We start from the raw sequence: 19427 nt of genomic DNA on the forward strand, positions 1-19427 counted from the left end.
AAAATGGTACTTTTAGCTCTAATATTCTTATAGTAACACATTTTATTATATCAACTATTCTGTTACCAATAAAAGTGCCAACAAAGAAAACAATAGAGCCTTAATAAAAAGGCACTCAGGAAAGGTAAGCTTTTACCAGACAGTGAGAAGAAGCAGGGAATACTAGGAATATAGTCTGTTGCTTTTGAAAAACAACTGGAGAAAGACACACCCAAATGTAATCTCAGGGTAGCCAGGAACCGTGAGTACCTGAGTAGGGTCCCTTGGAGGCAGGTTCCGGGCCAGGTGACCACCCCCCAGAAAACCTGATACATGGCATAGCTTACAAGGAGCGGGGCGGCGGTGGGGGGGAGAGTCCACGTGCAAGGTCATCATTGTGAGTTCCCCAAAAGGCCCTTCAGAGGTGTTGGAGCACCCATATTTTATCTTCTTGGCAGCTGTGACTGATAGGGGTGGGGGATGGTAGAACAAGTTCAAGGCACTCTTTCAAAGTTGAGTTGTGACAGCCCTCGTGGTACATCTTCCCTTGTCTGGATTCCTTCAGCACTTCCACATTTCTGTGTGCCGCAGGCATTGTATCTCACCTCCTGGACAGCAGGGTCCACAGCAGCTACTGAAGGGTTTGTACGTGGAGCTTCCTAGAAATTCTTGTCTGAGCAATGAATAGGTGTCATGATGCTACCCGGGCATTCGCAAGCCCCAGGGGAGTCTCGCTAGGGACTGGAGGCAGGGACCACATCCAAGGAGCCCCTCCAGAGAGGTGAGAATCCATGTTATACAGGGAACTTTAGGACCAGAACAACTCATCATCTCTAATTTCATGTGACACGTGACAGCCCAGTTCTCAACCAAACAGGTGCTGCGGCACCTGTCAGCATAGCTGTTACGAATTCTTGTGAATGTCACAAAAAGAGCCCAGGGTCATCAATCTGAAGGTAAGAAGGGGTTTGAGTAACCACAGGGGCTTCACCTACAGGTCACAGCTGTCCCTAGCCTCAGGCAAACAGGCCAGTAGCCACTAGCAGGTGTCGCCCATAACTGCTGTAGCCCAGAAGTTGATACCTTGATCATTCAGCTGTTGGGACATTCTGTGAAGCATGTGTTGTCGGTTGCTGTGGTGGATGATGTTAGCGCTTAAAATTCTGAGAGCAGCTTATAGATGGGCTATGGTCCCAGTAATTATTTATACAGAAAGGTTTCTGTGTAAGACAGAAACTATCCTGTATGTAATCAGTGCCCCTTGACCCTATTACATGTCCCATCAATGGACATTTTCTTGTTTCAAAAGGGTTTTTTTTTTCCTTTGCTTATTAAAGACATTTTGGAAAAGGTCATGATTGGGACTGTATATTATTTCAACTTTCAATTAGTACATTAAAATTAAGTTGGGACTCTATATTGTTTGATAGACACATTTAGTGTAAAAGCTGGGGTGGTATATACTAACCTCAGGAGAGTAAAACCCTCTGGCATGGGAAGGAAAAGGGAAGGAAAGAGGAATCAAGGGGAGGGACTCTTTAGTTACTTCTGTTTACTTAAATAAATAAAAAAAAACCACAAAGAGCTAAAGCAAATATAGCAAAATACCAACATCTGTTCAATATGGGAGGTTGAAGCTTTCTGGATGTGTGTAATATTATTTTTTGTACTTTTTTTGTAACTTTGAAGCATTTATAATCAAAATAAACATTTTTTTAATGAAGGGATGTAGCAGGAATTAGACTTTATGGAACTTAGGTGTATATTGGGATATTTTAAAGTTCTCCGTGTGATTATTTTTCCTTGGAGATGGGAGAAGGGAGATAAATGTCACATTTGGATATGTAAGGCATAATAATAATTAGAGCAAACACCTACACATGTGCTTAGCATGTGCTAGCCGCAATTCTAAGCATACTACTCATGAGTCAGATACCAATACAAACCTCCATCTGGGGACAAGATAACATGATAAAAAATAGTTTCATTGCTGGGGTTTCCAGCTCAGACTCAGTGAAATGATGCAGGGAAGCATGTAGCCAGAAAAGATTATGTTCCTGTTTCTCAGTGTGTGGGTCTCAGAAGTAAGTGAGCCAGGGACAAATAGACCTCTCTACCTCTGATGTCGCATCTTGGTGGGAGACGGACCTATGGAAAACATGCCCCAGTTCCAGGGACCAGATGCTATAAAGGGTCAAGACTTGCTGGGATGACCGCCATTCCCAGTTACTCTCCCTTCCCCTGAAGGTAACCATTATCCCCCCCCCACCACTAACCCCATCCATGACTCTTGCTTACTTGTGACTTATATAAATGGAATCATTTGAGGGATATTCTTATGTCTTGCTTTTTTACTTAACATTATATTTGTGAGTTTTAGTTATGTGATTGCATGTACCAATAGTTCAACTCATTTTCATTGCTTTAGAGTTTTCCATCATATGAATATGTAATAATTTATCATTCCATGATGCTATTGATGGACATTTGGGGGGTTTCCAGTTGATGCTATTATGAATGGTGCTGTGCTGAATGTTCTTGTGTTCTGTCTTTTGATTCAAATATATATGCGCATTTCTGTTGCATATATCCCTAGGGTATACATATGGTCAACTTTTGTATACACGTCAGATGATTTTCCAAAGTGGTCATACCAATTTCCACTCCCTCAAGGAATGTGTGAGAGTTCAAGTTGCCCTATAATATCATCAAAACTCAAATTTGTCTGGTTGTTGTTTTCAGTGAATACCTCATCTATGCCTCTTTGTATTCGTATTTAATATTTTTCCAAGAAAGAGATTTCTGGTGGGGTAAGAGCCTCCTCTCGCACTGCTTTTCTTTTTCAAAAAGTTTCATGGTTTTTTTTTCTCATTTTTTTTTCTTATTTTCTTTTCTAGGTGAGTCTTTGAACAAATTTATTAAGTTCTGTTAAAACGTTAGTAATTGCTAGCTTAACGTCATGCACATTTTTGATGGATCTTTTCATATTTTCTAGATCTGCGCTGCCCAATAAAATACCACTAGCCATATTTGTCTATTTAAATTGAAATTAATTTAATTAAGTAAAATTTAGAATTCAGTCCGTCAGTCATACCAGGCACATTTCAAGTGCTCAATTGCACATGTGGCTAAAGGCTATCCTGTCAGGTAGCACAGGGAGAACATTTCCATCATTGCAGAAAGTTCTATTAGACAGCATTGGTCTAAATAGTAATACTTGTCCTGTATTCATATCAAAATATTTTCTCTCAGTCCATCCTTATAGTTAAACTTTTGAGTACTTTCCTTTGAGGTACAGAAATAATACATTTTTATGTGGCCAAATATATTCATCATTTTTTACATAGATCTTGCTTAAGAAAAATCTTCAGAGCACATTTCCCCGTGTTTTCTTCTAATTATTTACAAGATTTGTTTTGTTACTTCATCTAAAAATTATTTTTTATCATAGTGTGGAATGGGAGCCCTACTGAATTTTTCACAGTCTTTCTGGTACCATGTATTGTGCTTGAAAAGAAAAAAAAACAGAAAATTTAGTGAATAGTATTAATAACTACTACTACTACCTTTAATCAAGGTAATGAAAATTTCCTTCTGATTTAGTTTGCTAAGCAGTTTTTGGAAGAACAAATATTAAGTTTGTGTAGAACAGTGAGAGCCACTGCTCTTTCTGTGGCTCTCAAGGGGATCTTTTTTTTTTTCCTCCTTGAATTGGGACAAATCCTACCCTTAGTTGGAGATAATATATTGTTTTTTAATTCACTAATGGATTTGATGTGGTAATATTGTATTTAGAAATTTAATATCTTTGTATTGGTGTTTTGCTATTTCATTTTTTAAAAAAGCTATTAATCTTTGAATGGCTTGGATTTTCCTGAACTAAGAGTTTTCTGGCAGGGGACAGTATGGGAAGGAGGAATCGGGCCAGTATTGCCTTCCAAACTCCATAACTCAGAGAATGTGTCCTTCTCTACCACCACAGAGACAGACTGCTTCCTGTAAACATGGCTCAACTTTGTGATCCCTTGAGTGGCTCTACTGTAAAGTATCTTCTTTGAATCAGATAAGGTTCAAGAGTGTGTCTGCAGCTGCCAGTCTTGCTTACTATACTTCTTGATATTATTACTGAACGTGGGAGATAAAAATGTAGACTTCAAGGAGAGCCTCTTATTTATTTTTATTGACACTTCCTGATCTGCCCCTGGACCTCAGGCTACCTGGCCATTTGCTGAGCCTTTTTCTGCAAGTTCTTCTTGTAGCTTTGCTTAATATCAGCTGTTTTGACATTACTTGCACATAGTTTGGAGTCTGCATATAATGTCTGACTGTCTTAGTTTCACTGAAAATGGGTTAAGTTTTTTTTTCCCTTCTCTTTTCTGCTTTTGCAGGATTTCCTGGAGGGCCAGGGGAAAGATGTTGATTTACTCAACCATGTTCTTATTTGAAGTCTGACCCTGTTCTTTGACCTTGAAGTCAAAACATCCTGTTGCCGCTGCTCTTGCAAATTCTGAAAAAATGAATTCTTACCTAAGTTTTCAATATTTCAATTACATGATTTTTATTGATTTGATTTTTATTTTATAAGATAAAAAATGAGAAGGTACTAGCAAAGTAGTGAAATACACACCAGTTGGGGTATTTCTTCTTATGAGTGGTTCCTTCTTGTGGAATTGGCACCAATATTTAAGGAGAGGCCTTATTCATGTCCCTCTGACCACAACTCTTTGGTACAGTAATATACATAATCAGTAGGAAATATCATAGCCAATAATACAAAAATATCATAATCACTAATTTGAAAATTTGTATCTCCCCACTTTCTTTGCTTTACTTTCTTCTGGATCTATATCTTAGGATATATCTTAGGGTAGATAACTGCTATCATTACCCTCATTTTACAGATGATGGTACAAAGCTCAAACAGATTCAGATGCACAGATGGGATTTGAATCAAAGACCACCAAACTATGAAGTCCACATTCATTTTATTATACTATATACTATCTATACTATACTATACTGCCATTTGATACTACACTATACACTATATTATCTATACGATGTGCCATGCTATACTCTATACTATCTGTACTATGTGCCATACTCTTCTATACCATACTGTGCTATGCGGTTTCCTAACTTTCTGAGGTGAGTTTGCACTTCGTGAAAATATACATACTATAAAGGCCAATAAACTAAATAGCCACTATTGAGTTTAAAGACAGGTACATTAGTTAAGTCGTTAGGTTTCTAGTAATGACTATTTTTCTTTTTTAAAAAAATATTTATATCGTGTTGGGGCGCCTGGGTGGCTCAGTCGGTTAAGCGGCGACATCGGCTCAGGTCATGACCTCGCGGTCCGTGAGTTCAAGCCCCGCGTCGGTCTCTGTGCTGACAGCTCAGAGCCTGGAGCCTGTTTCAGATTCTGTGTCTCCGTCTCTCTGATCCTTCCCCGTTCATGCTCTGTCTCTCTCTGTCTCAAAAATAAATAAACGTTAAAAAAATAATAAAAATAAAAATAATAAAAAAAATTTATATCGTGTTAATTTTAATTTTTTTGTTGTCTCAACCTTTATGTCCAATCTTATTTTTTTAATTTAATTCCAATATAATAACATACAGTGCTATATTAGTATATTAGTTGTATAATATAGTGATTGAACAATTCCATACCTCACAGTGCTTATCTCAACAAGTGCAGTTCTTAATCCCCATCACCTAGTTCCCTGTCCCCACACCCACCTCCCCTCAGTTCATTCTCTATAGTTAAAAGTCTGTTTCTTGATAAAAGACCTAAACATAAGATAAGAAGCCGTCAAAATCCTTGAGGAGAAAACAGGCAACCACCTCTTTGACCTTAGCCACAGCAACATCTTACTTAACACGTCTCCAGAGGCAAGGGAAATGAAAGCAAAAATGAACTATTGGGACCTCATCAAGATAAAAACCATCTGCACAGTGAAGGGAACAATCAGCAGAACTAAAAGGCAACCAATGGAATGGGAGAATATATTTGCAAATTACATATCAACCCTTTGAATAAAGGGTTAGTATCCAAAATCTATAGAGGACTTACCAAACTCAACACCCAAAAAAACACATAATCCAGTGAAGAAATGGGCAAAAGACATAAATACACACTTTTCCAAAGAAGACATCCAGATGGCTAACAGACACGTGAAAAGATGTTCAACATCACTTATTATCATGGAAATACAAATCAAAACCATGATGAGATACCAACTCACAACTGTCAGAATGCCTAAAATTAACAACTCAGGCAACAACAGATGTTGGTGAGGATATGGAAAAAGAGGAACCCTTTCGCACTGCTGGTGGGAATGCAAACTGGTACAGCTACCCTGGAAAACAGTATGGAGATTCCTCCAAAAGTTAAAAATAGAACTACTCTACAACCCAACAATTGCACTAGTAGGTATTTATCCAAAGGATACAGGAGTGCTGATTCGAAGGGGCACATGCACCACATTGTTTATAGTGGCATCATTGACAATAGCCAAAGTATGGAAAGAGCCCAAATGTCCATTGACTGATGAATGGATAAAGAAGATGAGGTATGTATATACAATGGAATATTACTCAGCAATCAAAAAGAATGAAATCTTGCCACTTGCAACAATGTGGATGGAACTAGGGCATGTTATGCTAAGTGAAATAAGTCAGTCAGAGAAAGACAAATATATGATTTCACTCATATGTGGAATTTAAGAAACAAAACAGAAGAACATAGGGGAAAGGAAACAAAAATAAAATAAAAACAGAGAGGGAGACAAACTATAAGAGACTCTTAAATACAGAGAACAAACCAAGGGTTGCCGGCAGAGTGTTGGGTGAGGGGATGGGCTATGGCTGATGGACATTGAGGAGGCACTTGCTGGGATGAACACTGGATGTTATATGTAAGTGATGAATCACTAAATTCTATTCCTGAAATCTTTATTACACTATATGTTAACTAAATAGGATTTAAATTTTAAAAAATAAGTAAAAAATGAATTTGGAAAAAAAAAGAGTCTGTTTCTTGATTTAATAACTTTTTCTTTTATTTTTTAGTTTCTGAATAATAATCAAAAATAAACCTTGCATGGGAAAAAGCTTTTCCCCCTCAAATGTTAAAGTTTCTTACAGGGAATAAATTTTTTTAAATTCTTTTTTTGATGTTTTGTTTTATAGGTGAGAGAGAGAGAGAGAGCAGGGGAGGTACAGACAGAGACAAAGCTGTCAGCACAGAGCCCAACACGGGGCTCAAACTCACAAAGAGTGAGATCATGACCTAAACTGAAGTCAGATGCTTAACTGACTGAGCCACCCGGGTGCCCCTTACAGGGAATGAATTTAAAGAAATTAGATAGTTTCTTAACTCAAGATCTAAAGGCAGAAGCAAATTTCCTATTTGGCAAGTCCAGGAACTCCACTACATTTCCTCTGGGTCAAGAGGCAGAGAGAAGCCAGAGACCTTTCAGCTCTTGTCTGAAGGTAAGCACAGACAGAAGATGAACACAGACATGGACAAGTCAGGAGGCAGCAGGATACCAGCACAAAAATCCAGGGTTCCATTCCTGACTCTGTGGCATATGAGCCTTGGGCAAATTACTTATCCTCCTGGGATATCAGTTTTCTCATTTTTAGAAAGAGTATGTTGGACTAGATACCTTATGTAACATCTCCTTTAGGGCAAAAAGTGATATAATTTCATATTTTTAAAAATGGGGACTGTGTGAGTTATACTGGTACAATTGGAAAAAAAACACAGCTTACCAAAGTATTCTATACATTATAATCCAAATAGCACCTTACAGGAAATGCAACACATGAAAAGAAAATCTATATCTCTGGGTGGTAGAATTCTCTTCTGTGTGTTTTTCTGCCTTTTTCAATCTCTGTACAATGAATATGTATTATTTTTGTATTTGAAAAAAAAGTATTTTGTTTTTTTTAACACATTGGAAACTGCAAGAGAACCAAAAATAGAATAAAACAACCCAAATTTTAATGTAACCAGGATACCAGACGAAAGGCCCAACATCCCACATATTATGGAATGTTTTAAGATGTCAGGGGGTCAGGATCTCATCTGACAGATGCACTCACCAGCAACCCGGTCCCTCTCAGCAGCATCTGGGGACAGTGTTTCCACAATGACTCATAGGGACTGTGCCAGCCAGCCAGATCACAGCCTTTTCCATTTCCAGCTCCAGAGTTGTGACGGCCTGACACTGTGGTTCTCATGGAATTCTGAAACAGGCCTGGCTTCATCATAATGACTGCCTATTCAAGGCAGAAATGGGAAGGAGGATATGACTAATGACATTTGGAGGGAGTATGGGAACAAAACCAAAAATTACAGTGACTTTCTGGTTGGGACACACTGGATAGGAACAGAACTCTGTATTCACAAATCCAAGAATGTGTGGCCTGGCCAAAAGACCAGAGGCAAAAATAAACAGCAGACCTGCCCAATTTGTCAGTTATGAGTGATGGGACTTGAGATTCAGAATGGGAGTTGGACTAGAAGCCATTTGACAGGTAGACTCCTCACCACTGGGGATGAAATTCCTTGGTCTGGGAATTGTAGAAAGAAGACCCATTTTGGCATAAAGGACTCTCTCAGTTGTTCTGTGAACATGGCTTCCACCCTTCTACCCCCAAACTATCCCCATGGTACCTCACCATGCTCATGGTAGATTCAAATGAAATCATTGCCATTTCATAAGTCTAAGCAATTGTGTAAGACCTACAACTTCCAGGCCCTCCAGTTTCCATGTATTAAAATAAGTATTCTTACTCTGGATCTATAGACCTCCAAGGGGTCTATGGAGAGAATTCAGGGGTCCTTCAACTTGAATGAGAGCAAGTGCATGTTTCTTTTTACTAGCTTTTGACTGAAGTTAGCATTTCCTTTCTTTTTTTTTTTTTTTTTTATGAAGTTTATTGACAAATTGGTTTCCATACAACACCCAGTGCTCATCCCAAAAGGTGCCCTCCTCAATACCCATCACCCACCCGCCCCTCCCTCCCACCCCCCATCAACCCTCAGTTTGTTCTCAGTTTTTAACAGTCTCTTATGCTTTGGCTCTCTCCCACTCTAACGTCCTTTTTTTTTTTTTCCTTCCCCTCCCCCATGGGTTCCTGTTAAGTTTCTCAGGATCCACATAAGAGTGAAACCATATGGTATCTGTCTTTCTCTGTATGGCTTATTTCACTTAGCATCACACTCTCCAGTTCCATCCACGTTGCTACAAAAGGCCATATTTCATTTTTTCTCATTGCCACGTAGTATTCCATTGTGTATATAAACCTCAATTTCTTTATCCATTCATCAGTTGATGGACATTTAGGCTCTTTCCATAATTTGGCTATTGTTGAGAGTGCTGCTATGAACATTGGGGTACAAGTGCCCCTATGCATCAGTACTCCTGTATCCCTTGGGTAGATTCCTAGCAGTGCTATTGCTGGGTCATAGGGTAGGTCTATTTTTAATTTTCTGAGGAACCTCCACACTGCTTTCCAGAGCGGCTGCACCAATTTGCATTCCCACCAACAGTGCAAGAGGGTTCCCGTTTCTCCACATCCTCTCCAGCATCTGTAGTCTCCTGATTTGTTCATTTTGGCCACTCTGACTGGCGTGAGGTGATACCTGAGTGTGGTTTTGATTTGTATTTCCCTGATAAGGAGCGACGCTGAACATCTTTTCATGTGCCTGTTGGCCATCTGGATGTCTTCTTTAGAGAAGTGTCTATTCATGTTTTCTGCCCATTTCTTCACTGGGTTATTTGTTTTTCGGGTGTGGAGTTTGGTGAGCTCTTTATAGATTTTAGATACTAGCCCTTTGTCCGATATGTCATTTGCAAATATCTTTTCCCATTCCGTTGGTTGCCTTTTAGTTTTGTTGGTTGTTTCCTTGGCTGTGCAGAAGCTTTTTATCTTCATAAGGTCCCAGTAATTCACTTTTGCTTTTAATTCCCTTGCCTTTGGGGATGTGTCGAGTAAGAGATTGCTACGGCTGAGGTCAGAGAGGTCTTTTCCTGCTTTCTCCTCTAAGGTTCTGATGGTTTCCTGTCTCACATTTAGGTCCTTTATCCATTTTGAGTTTATTTTTGTAAATGGTGTGAGAAAGTGGTCTAGTTTCAACCTTCTGCATGTTGCTGTCCAGTTCTCCCAGCACCATTTGTTAAAGAGGCTGTCTTTTTTCCATTGGATGTTCTTTCCTGCTTTGTCAAAGATGAGTTGGCCATATGTTTGTGGGTCTAGTTCTGGGGTTTCTATTCTATTCCATTGGTCTGTGTGTCTGTTTTTGTGCCAATACCATGCTGTCTTGATGATGACAGCTTTGTAGTAGAGGCTGAAGTCTGGGATTGTGATGCCTCCTGCTTTGGTCTTCTTCTTCAAAATTCCTTTGGCTATTCGGGGCCTTTTGTGGTTCCATATGAATTTTAGGATTGCTTGTTCTAGTTTCGAGAAGAATGCTGGTGCAATTTTGATTGGGATTGCATTGAATGTGTAGATAGCTTTGGGTAGTATTGACATTTTGACAATATTTATTTTTCCAATCCATGAGCAGGGAATGTCTTTCCATTTCTTTAAATCTTCTTCAATTACCTTCATAAGCTTTCTATAGTTTTCAGCATACAGATCCTTTACATCTTTGGTTAGATTTATTCCTAGGTATTTTATGCTTCTTGGTGCAATTGTGAATGGGATCAGTTTCTTTATTTGTCTTTCTGTTGCTTCATTGTTAGTGTATAAGAATGCAACTGATTTCTGTACATTGATTTTGTATCCTGCAACTTTGCTGAATTCGTGTATCAGTTCTAGCAGACTTTTGGTGGAGTCTATCGGATTTTCCATGTATAATATCATGTCATCTGCAAAAAGCGAAAGCTTGACTTCATCTTTGCCAATTTTGATGCCTTTGATTTCCTTTTGTTGTCTGATTGCTGATGCTAGAACTTCCAGCACTATGTTAAACAACAACGGTGAGAGTGGGCATCCCTGTCGTGTTCCTGATCTCAGGGAAAAAGCTCTCAGTTTTTCCCCGTTGAGGATGATGTTAGCTGTGGGCTTTTCATAAATGGCTTTTATGATCTTTAAGTATGTTCCTTCTATCCTGACTTTCTCAAGGGTTTTTATTAAGAAAGGGTGCTGGATTTTGTCAAAGGCCTTTTCTGCATCGATTGACAGGATCATATGGTTCTTCTCTTTTTTTTTGTTAATGTGATGTATCACGTTGATTGATTTGCGAATGTTGAACCAGCCCTGCATCCCAGGAATGAATCCCACTTGATCATGGTGAATAATTCTTTTTATATGCTGTTGAATTCGATTTGCTAGTATCTTATTGAGAATTTTGGCATCCATATTCATCAGGGATATTGGCCTGTAGTTCTCTTTTTTTACTGGGTCTCTGTCTGGTTTAGGAATCAAAGTAATACTGGCTTCATAGAATGAGTCTGGAAGTTTTCCTTCCCTTTCTATTTCTTGGAATAGCTTGAGAAGGATAGGTATTATCTCTGCTTTAAACGTCTGGTAGAACTCCCCTGGGAAGCCATCTGGTCCTGGACTCTTATTTGTTGGGAGATTTTTGATAACCGATTCAATTTCTTCGCTGGTTATGGGTCTGTTCAAGCTTTCTATTTCCTCCTGATTGAGTTTTGGAAGAGTGTGGGTGTTCAGGAATTTGTCCATTTCTTCCAGGTTGTCCAATTTGTTGGCATATAATTTTTCATAGTATTCCCTGATAATTGTTTGTATCTCTGAGGGATTGGTTGTAATAATTCCATTTTCATTCATGATTTTATCTATTTGGGTCATCTCCCTTTTCTTTTTGAGAAGCCTGGCTAGAGGTTTGTCAATTTTGTTTATTTTTTCAAAAAACCAACTCTTGGTTTCGTTGATCTGCTCTACAGTTTTTTTAGATTCTATATTGTTTATTTCTGCTCTGATCTTTATTATTTCTCTTCTTCTGCTGGGTTTAGGCTGCCTTTGCTGTTCTGCTTCTATTTCCTTTAGGTGTGCTGTTAGATTTTGTATTTGGGATTTTTCTTGTTTCTTGAGATAGGCCTGGATTGCAATGTATTTTCCTCTCAGGACTGCCTTCGCTGCGTCCCAAAGCGTTTGGATTGTTGTATTTTCATTTTCGTTTGTTTCCATATATTTTTTGATTTCTTCTCTAATTGCCTGGTTGACCCACTCATTCGTTAGTAGGGTGTTCTTTAACCTCCATGCTTTTGGAGGTTTTCCAGACTTTTTCCTGTGGTTGATTTCAAGCTTCATAGCATTGTGGTCTGAAAGTATGCATGGTATAATTTCAATTCTTGTAAACTTATGAAGGGCTGTTTTGTGACCCAGTATATGATCTATCTTGGAGAATGTTCCATGTGCACTCGAGAAGAAAGTATATTCTGTTGCTTTGGGATGCAGAGTTCTAAATATATCTGTCAAGTCCATCTGATCCAGTGTCTCATTCAGGGCCCTTGTTTCTTTATTGACCATGTGTCTAGATGATCTATCCATTTCTGTAAGTGGGGTGTTAAAGTCCCCAGCAATTACCACATTCTTATCAATAAGGTTGCTTCTGTTTATGAGTAATTGTTTTATATATTTGGGGGCTCCGGTATTCAGTGCATAGACATTTATAATTGTTAGCTCTTCCTGATGGATAGACCCTGTAACTATTATATAATGTCCTTCTTCATCTCTTGTTACAGCCTTTAATTTAAAGTCTAGTTTGTCTGATATAAGTATGGCTACTCCAGCTTTCTTCTGGCTTCCAGTAGCATGATAAATAGTTCTCCATCCCCTCACTCTGAATCTAAAGGTGTCCTCAGGTCTAAAATGAGTCTCTTGTAGACAGCATATAGATGGGTCTTGTTTTTTTATCCATTCTGATACCCTATGTCTTTTGGTTGGCGCATTTAATCCATTTACATTCAGTGTTATTATAGAAAGATACGGGTTTAGAGTCATTGTGATGTCTGTATGTTTTATGCTTGTAGTGATGTCTCTGGTACTTTGTCTCACAGGGTCCCCCTTAGGATCTCTTGTAGGGCTGGTTTAGTGGTGACAAATTCCTTCAGTTTTTGTTTGTTTGGGAAGACCTTTATCTCTCCTTCTATTCTAAATGACAGACTTGCTGGATAAAGGATTCTCGGCTGCATATTTTTGCTGTCTAGCACCCTGAAAATCTCGTGCCAATTCTTTCTGGCCTGCCAAGTTTCAAAAGAGAGATCAGTCACGAGTCTTATAGGTCTCCCTTTATATGTGAGGGCACGTTTACCCTTTGCTGCTTTCAGAATTTTCTCTTTATCCTTGTATTTTGCCAGTTTCACTATGATATGTCGTGCAGAAGATCGATTCAAGTTACGTCTGAAGGGAGTTCTCTGTGCCTCTTGGATTTCAATGCCTTTTTCCTTCCCCAGTTCAGGGAAGTTCTCAGCTATTATTTCTTCAAGTACCCCTTCAGCACCTTTCCCTCTCTCTTCCTCCTCTGGGATACCAATTATGCGTATATTATTTCTTTTTAGTGTATCACTTAGTTCTCTAATTTTCCCCTCATACTCCTGGATTTTTTTATCTCTCTTTTTCTCAGCTTCCTCTTTTTCCATAACTTTATCTTCTAGTTCACCTATTCTCTCCTCTGCCTCTTCCATCCGAGCCGTGGTGGTTTGCATTCTGTTTTCCATTTCCTTTAAAGCGTTTTTCAGCTCCTCGTGACTGTTCCTTAGTCCCCTGATGTCTGTAGCAAGAGATTCTCTGCTGTCCTGTATGCTGTTTTCCAGCCCAGCGATTAATTTTATGACTATTATTCTAAATTCACTTTCTGTTATATTATTTAAATCCTTTTTGATCAGCTCATTAGCTGTTGTTATTTCCTGGAGATTCTTCTGAGGGGAATTCTTCCGCTTGGTCATTTTGGATAGTCCCTGGTGTGGTGAGGGCCTGCAGGGCACTTCCCCTGTGCTGTGGTGTATAACTGGAGTTGGTGGGCGGGGCCGCAGTCCGACCTGATGTCTGCCCCCAGCCCACCGCTGGGGCCACAGTCAGACTGGTGTGTGCCTTCTCTTCCCCTCTCCTAGGGGCGGGATTCACTGTGGGGTGGCGTGGCCCGTCTGGGCTACTTGCACACTGCCAGGCTTGTGATGCTGGGGATCTGGTGTATTAGCTGGGGTGGGAAGGCAAGGTGCACGGCGGCAGGGGGGGCAGGCTTAGCTCACTTCTCCTTAGGTGATCCACTTCAGGAGGGGCCCTGTGGCAGCCGGAGGGAGTCAGATCGCTGCCGGAGGTTTGGCTCTGCAGAAGCACAGAGTTGGGTGTTCGCGTGGAACGAGCAATTTCCCTGGCCGGAGCCGGTTCCCTTTGGGATTTTGGCTGGGGGATGGGCGGGGGAGATGGCGCTGGCTAGCGCCTTTGTTCCCCACCAAACTGAGCTCTGTCGTCCGGGGGCTCCGCAGCTCACCCTCCCTTTGTCCTCCAGCCTTCCCGCTTTCCGAGCAGAGCTGTTAACTTATGACCTCCCAGACGCTAAGTCGCGCTTGCTGTCGGAACACAGTCCGTCATGCCCCTCCGCTTTTGCAAGCCGGACTCGGGGGCTCTGCTTGGCCGGCGAGCCGCCCCTCCGCCCCGGCTCCCTCCCGCCAGTCCGTGGAGCGCGCACCGCCTCGCCGCCCTTCCTACCCTCTTCCGTGGGCCTCTCGTCTGCACTTGGGTCCGGTGACTCTGTTCTGCTAATCCTCTGGCGGTTTTCTGGGTTATTTAGGCAGGTGTAGGTGGAATCTAAGTGATCAGCAGGACGCGCGGTGAGCCCAGCGTCCTACGCCGCCATCTTCCCAGAATCCAGCATTTCCTTTCATAATGCATTTGGCAACAAACGGCATTAATATTAACAGTATATTGACATGGCCGCCAATAGGGAGTACGGATATATTCAAACAACATTACAATTGTTTCACATATCTCAGAATATTGTTTATGCTTATTACTACTTGAAAATTATAGAAATTATTAGACACATTGATAGAGCTGTCACTTAATGTATTAAGAAGTACATCTGCTACTATAGGATATCACAGAAAAATATTCTAATAACTATATTCACTATAATCTTTTTTTTTTTGGTACTTGTCTGTGCTTTGTGCATTTGAAAACACCATTCTGAGAAGCTATCTATAGGTTTCAGAAGATGTCCAGAGGGTCCATGGTACAAAAATAATTTTCAATGTCTGCAATGAACTATATGCTGCTCTCTTTTTTACCCACATTCAATATGAGGCTAAATCCTTGGCATTTCATTACCTCTGAAGATTTCTGCTTCCAGATAAGATCTAATGGCAGGAGCTGGATTTACTCTCCACTAATACAGTTTAAAAATTGTGAAAAATATATGAAAAAAACACTTTCAAGACGCTGGACATCAGGCAACAAAGGATAGTGATCCTGAGAAATGGGAAATGAACAAGGTGAACCCTATAATCCCCAGGCATACTGCCAGATGAGAATTTTCAGGCATCAATGCAGGGAGGGGCAAACACAGGTGGAGTCTGACAATCTCCCTGGGTTGAGGAGCTAGAAGTCAGAAAGGCCAAAGTGGCTACAGTTTGCAGAGCAGGGTATCAGAGAAGAGAGAGTTACATGGAGAGAGGATTCTGGAGATCTTCAAGGAATGCCCTCAAATCTTCATTTGAGGCTAGATCAGCATAGCTGTGAGAGAAAATGACCCACAGCTGAAGAAAGAAGCACCTGAAAGGATTAGAAGAAACAATCCCCAGAGCTCTGCTGAGCAGGAAAGAGTTTATAATTTGTTGGCATTGGTTTTGCCTCAGTAGTGGGGGGAAAAATTAGCCCTAAACTACCACTCTGTCTCTATCAAAGCTTGAAAGTAGGATCTGAAGAAATCAAACTGATCCCAAGTAACTTAACTTAATTTCAGAACAAAACTTGAGAGTATCGGGGTGCTTGGGTGGCTCAGTGGGTTCACTGGCCTGCTCTTGATTTTGGCTAAGGTCATAATCTCACAGTTTGTGAGTTTGAGCCCCACACTGGGCTCTGCACTCACTGCGTGGAGCCTGCTTCTGATCCTCTGTCTCCCTCTTTCTGCCCCTGCCCCCATCCTGTCTCAAAAATAAATAAACATTAAAAAATTTTTAAAAAGAAACCTCAAGAATACTAATAGGATTAGGAATACCAAAATGCTCAGTGAATGCAACAAGATAAAATTCACAATGCTGGTCTCCAATAAAAAGTACCTACCATGCAAAGAAACAGGAAAATATGAATCAAAATGAGAAAAAAAATCAATAGAAACTAACCCTAAAATGATATAATTAGTAGCCAATAAAGACAGTTAATTATAACTGTATTTCATGCATTAAAGAAAATAGATAAAGATTAAGCATGTGAAGTAGATACATCATAGATTATATAGAGAGAGAGAAAGAGAGAGAGAATTTGGTTTGAGATAGCACTGTAGGAAGATCTGAACTCATTCTCTCCCATGGATACAAGTATACAACTACATATGGAATAATTCCCTCTGAAAAAGACCAGAAAACTACACGAATAGACTTCCACAACAAAAGACAAAAAGGACAACATCAAGATGGGTAGGAAAGGCAGAGACACTATCTCAATAGAAATAACTCACCTTGGGGCACCTGGGTGGCTCAGTCGTCTAAGTGTCCAACTTCAGCTCCAGTCATGATCTCACAGTTTGTGGGTTCAGGCCCCACATCAGGCTCTGTGCTGACAGTTCAGAGCCTGGAGCCTGCTTCAGATTCTGTGTCTCCCTCTCTCTCTGCCTCTGCCCCACTCATGTACTGTCTCTCAAAAATAAACAAACAATTAAAATAATTTTTTTTAAAAAAGAAAGCAATATCCCACCTCAAGCACAGTGATACATAATCAGGAGGGATCTCAAAGGCACAGAACTTTGCCCTAAAGAGCAAGGGGTCTATGCTCCATATCAGGCATCCCAACTCTTAGATTCTGTATGAGAGAGATGAGCCCCCAGAATACCCAGCTCTGAAAGCCAATGTGGATTACATCCAGGAAAACCATAGAACTATAGGGAATGGAGAATCTGCCTCTAAAAGTCTTGTGTACAGGGGCGCCTGGGTGGCGCAGTCGGTTAAGCGTCCGACTTCAGCCAGGTCACGATCTCGTGGTCTGTGAGTTCGAGCCCCGCGTCAGGCTCTGGGCTGATGGCTCGGAGCCTGGAGCCTGTTTCCGATTCTGTGTCTCCCTCTCTCTCTGCCCCTCCCCCGTTCATGCTCTGTCTCTCTCTGTCCCAAAAATAAATAAACGTTGAAAAAAAAAAAAAAAATTTAAAAGTCTTGTGTACAGATTCACTTACCCCACAGGGCCCAGTGCACGAACACCAGTTGGAAAAGCATCCGGACTATATGTGACTTACTAATTTTAAAGTTTCTTCTAGGGGCTCCTGGGTGACTCAGTCGGTTAAGTGGCCGACTTTGGCTCAGTTCATGATTTCGCGGTCCGTGAGTTCAAGCCCCGCATCGGGCTCTGTGCTGACAGCTCAGAGCCTGGAGCCTGTTTCAGATTCTGTGTCTCCTTCTCTCTGACCCTCCCCTGTTCATGCTCTGTCTCTCTCTGTCTCAAAAATGAATAAACATTAAAAAATAAATAAATAAATAAATAAATAAATAAATAAAGTTTCTTCTAGCAAGTCAGAAAACCACTAGGACTTTTTCCAAAGATAAGGACATTGGCAGATGCCATATTTGCAACCTCATTCTACCTTGCTAAGGTCAAGCACCAGTGGGTGCCATTTGGAATTATCCCTCTAACCTGTTGGAGCTGGTGGGCATGTCCAGCTGAGAACCTTATCCACACCTCCAGTGCAGCCACACATCCCAGCCAGGCCAGGGGACAGACTCGCTTACATCTGCATCCCAGTGAGTCTGCTACTTGCCACCAGGATGGCCATCCAACACTGCAGGGCAGCTGCGTGTCACAGCTAGGCTGGCACCAGCTACTCCCCCTCCCACTGCAGACATGACCCTACCACAGAGATGGACATGTGCAGGCCACACAGGAGATGCCCCTTAAATACTTAGCTCCAGGGGTCAGAGAGGAGTACTCTTCTGGTCTCCACATGGCATCTCCTATACAAGGCCACTCCTTCAAGACTGGGGCAAGTGGTTGATTCACCTAATACCTAGAAGCAAACACACAGAGTCAGACAAAATGAGGAGACAGAGGAATACATTCCCAAAAAATAACAAGAGAAAACATTTTTAAAAATTAATGACATTAATGAAATGGATATAAGCAGTCTATCTGATAAAGGGTTCAAGATAATGATCATGAACATGCTCACTGAACCAGGGAGAAAAATGGATGAACATAATGAGATCCTCAAAAAAGAAAGAAAAAATTTAGAAGTTCCATACAGAAGTTACAGAGCTAAAGAATACAATAACTGAACTGAAAAATCCACTAGACTAGATGAAGCTGAGTATCAGATCAGTGAGCTGGAAGACAAGAGAAAAACAACTTATTATATACAAGGGGAAACCTCATAAGGCTATCAGTGGACTTTTAAGCAGAAAATTTTCAAGCCAATAGAGAATGGCATGGTATATTCAGAATGCTATGAGGAAAAGTCTTCCAACCAGGAATTCTTTACCTGACAAGGTTATCATTCAGAATTGAAGAAGAGATTAAGAGTTTTTTCATATAAGCAAAAGCTAAAGGAATGCATCACCACTAAACAAGACATGTTAAAGAGACTTCTTTAAACTGAAAGGTAATGGCACTAATTAATAACAAGAGAACATGCAAAAGTAAAAATCTCACTGAAAAAGCACTTATAAAGCAACTATGAAGGTTAAAAATAGTGAAACTAACTAAACCTACAATAATTAGTTAAGGAATACATAAAATAAAAAATGTAAAATGTGACATCAAAAATATAAAATGTAGTGAGAGAGGAGTGTAAAGTTTTGGAATGTGTTCAAATTTAAGTTGGTATGAACTCAAAACAGACTGTTATATACATAGGAAGTTACATGTGAACCCCAGGGTAATCACAAATCAAAAGCTTTTACAAAGAAAGTGAGAAAGGAATCTAAATATAACACCAAAGAAAGCCATTGAACCATGAGGGAAGAGAGAAATAGAAAATGAAAGGAACAGAGAGGAACTATGAAAATAACTGGAAAATAATAAACAAAATGTCAATAAGTATGTACCTACCAATAATTAATTTAAATGTAAATTGAAAGACAAATATCATATGACTTCACTCATATGAGAACTTTAAGACACAGAACAGATGAACATAAGGGAAAGGAAGCAAAAATAACAAAAACAGGGAGGGGGACAAAACATGAAGACTCTTAAATATGGAGAACAAACAGGGTTACTGGAGGGATTGCGGGAGGGGGATGGGCTAAATGGGTAAATGTAAA

This window comes from Lynx rufus, unplaced genomic scaffold (genome assembly GCF_022079265.1).
Source record: "Lynx rufus isolate CCGP_SWC_20201006 ecotype Redwood Valley unplaced genomic scaffold, mLynRuf1.p SCAF_21, whole genome shotgun sequence".
In the NCBI taxonomy this organism is placed as follows: Eukaryota; Metazoa; Chordata; class Mammalia; order Carnivora; family Felidae; genus Lynx; species Lynx rufus.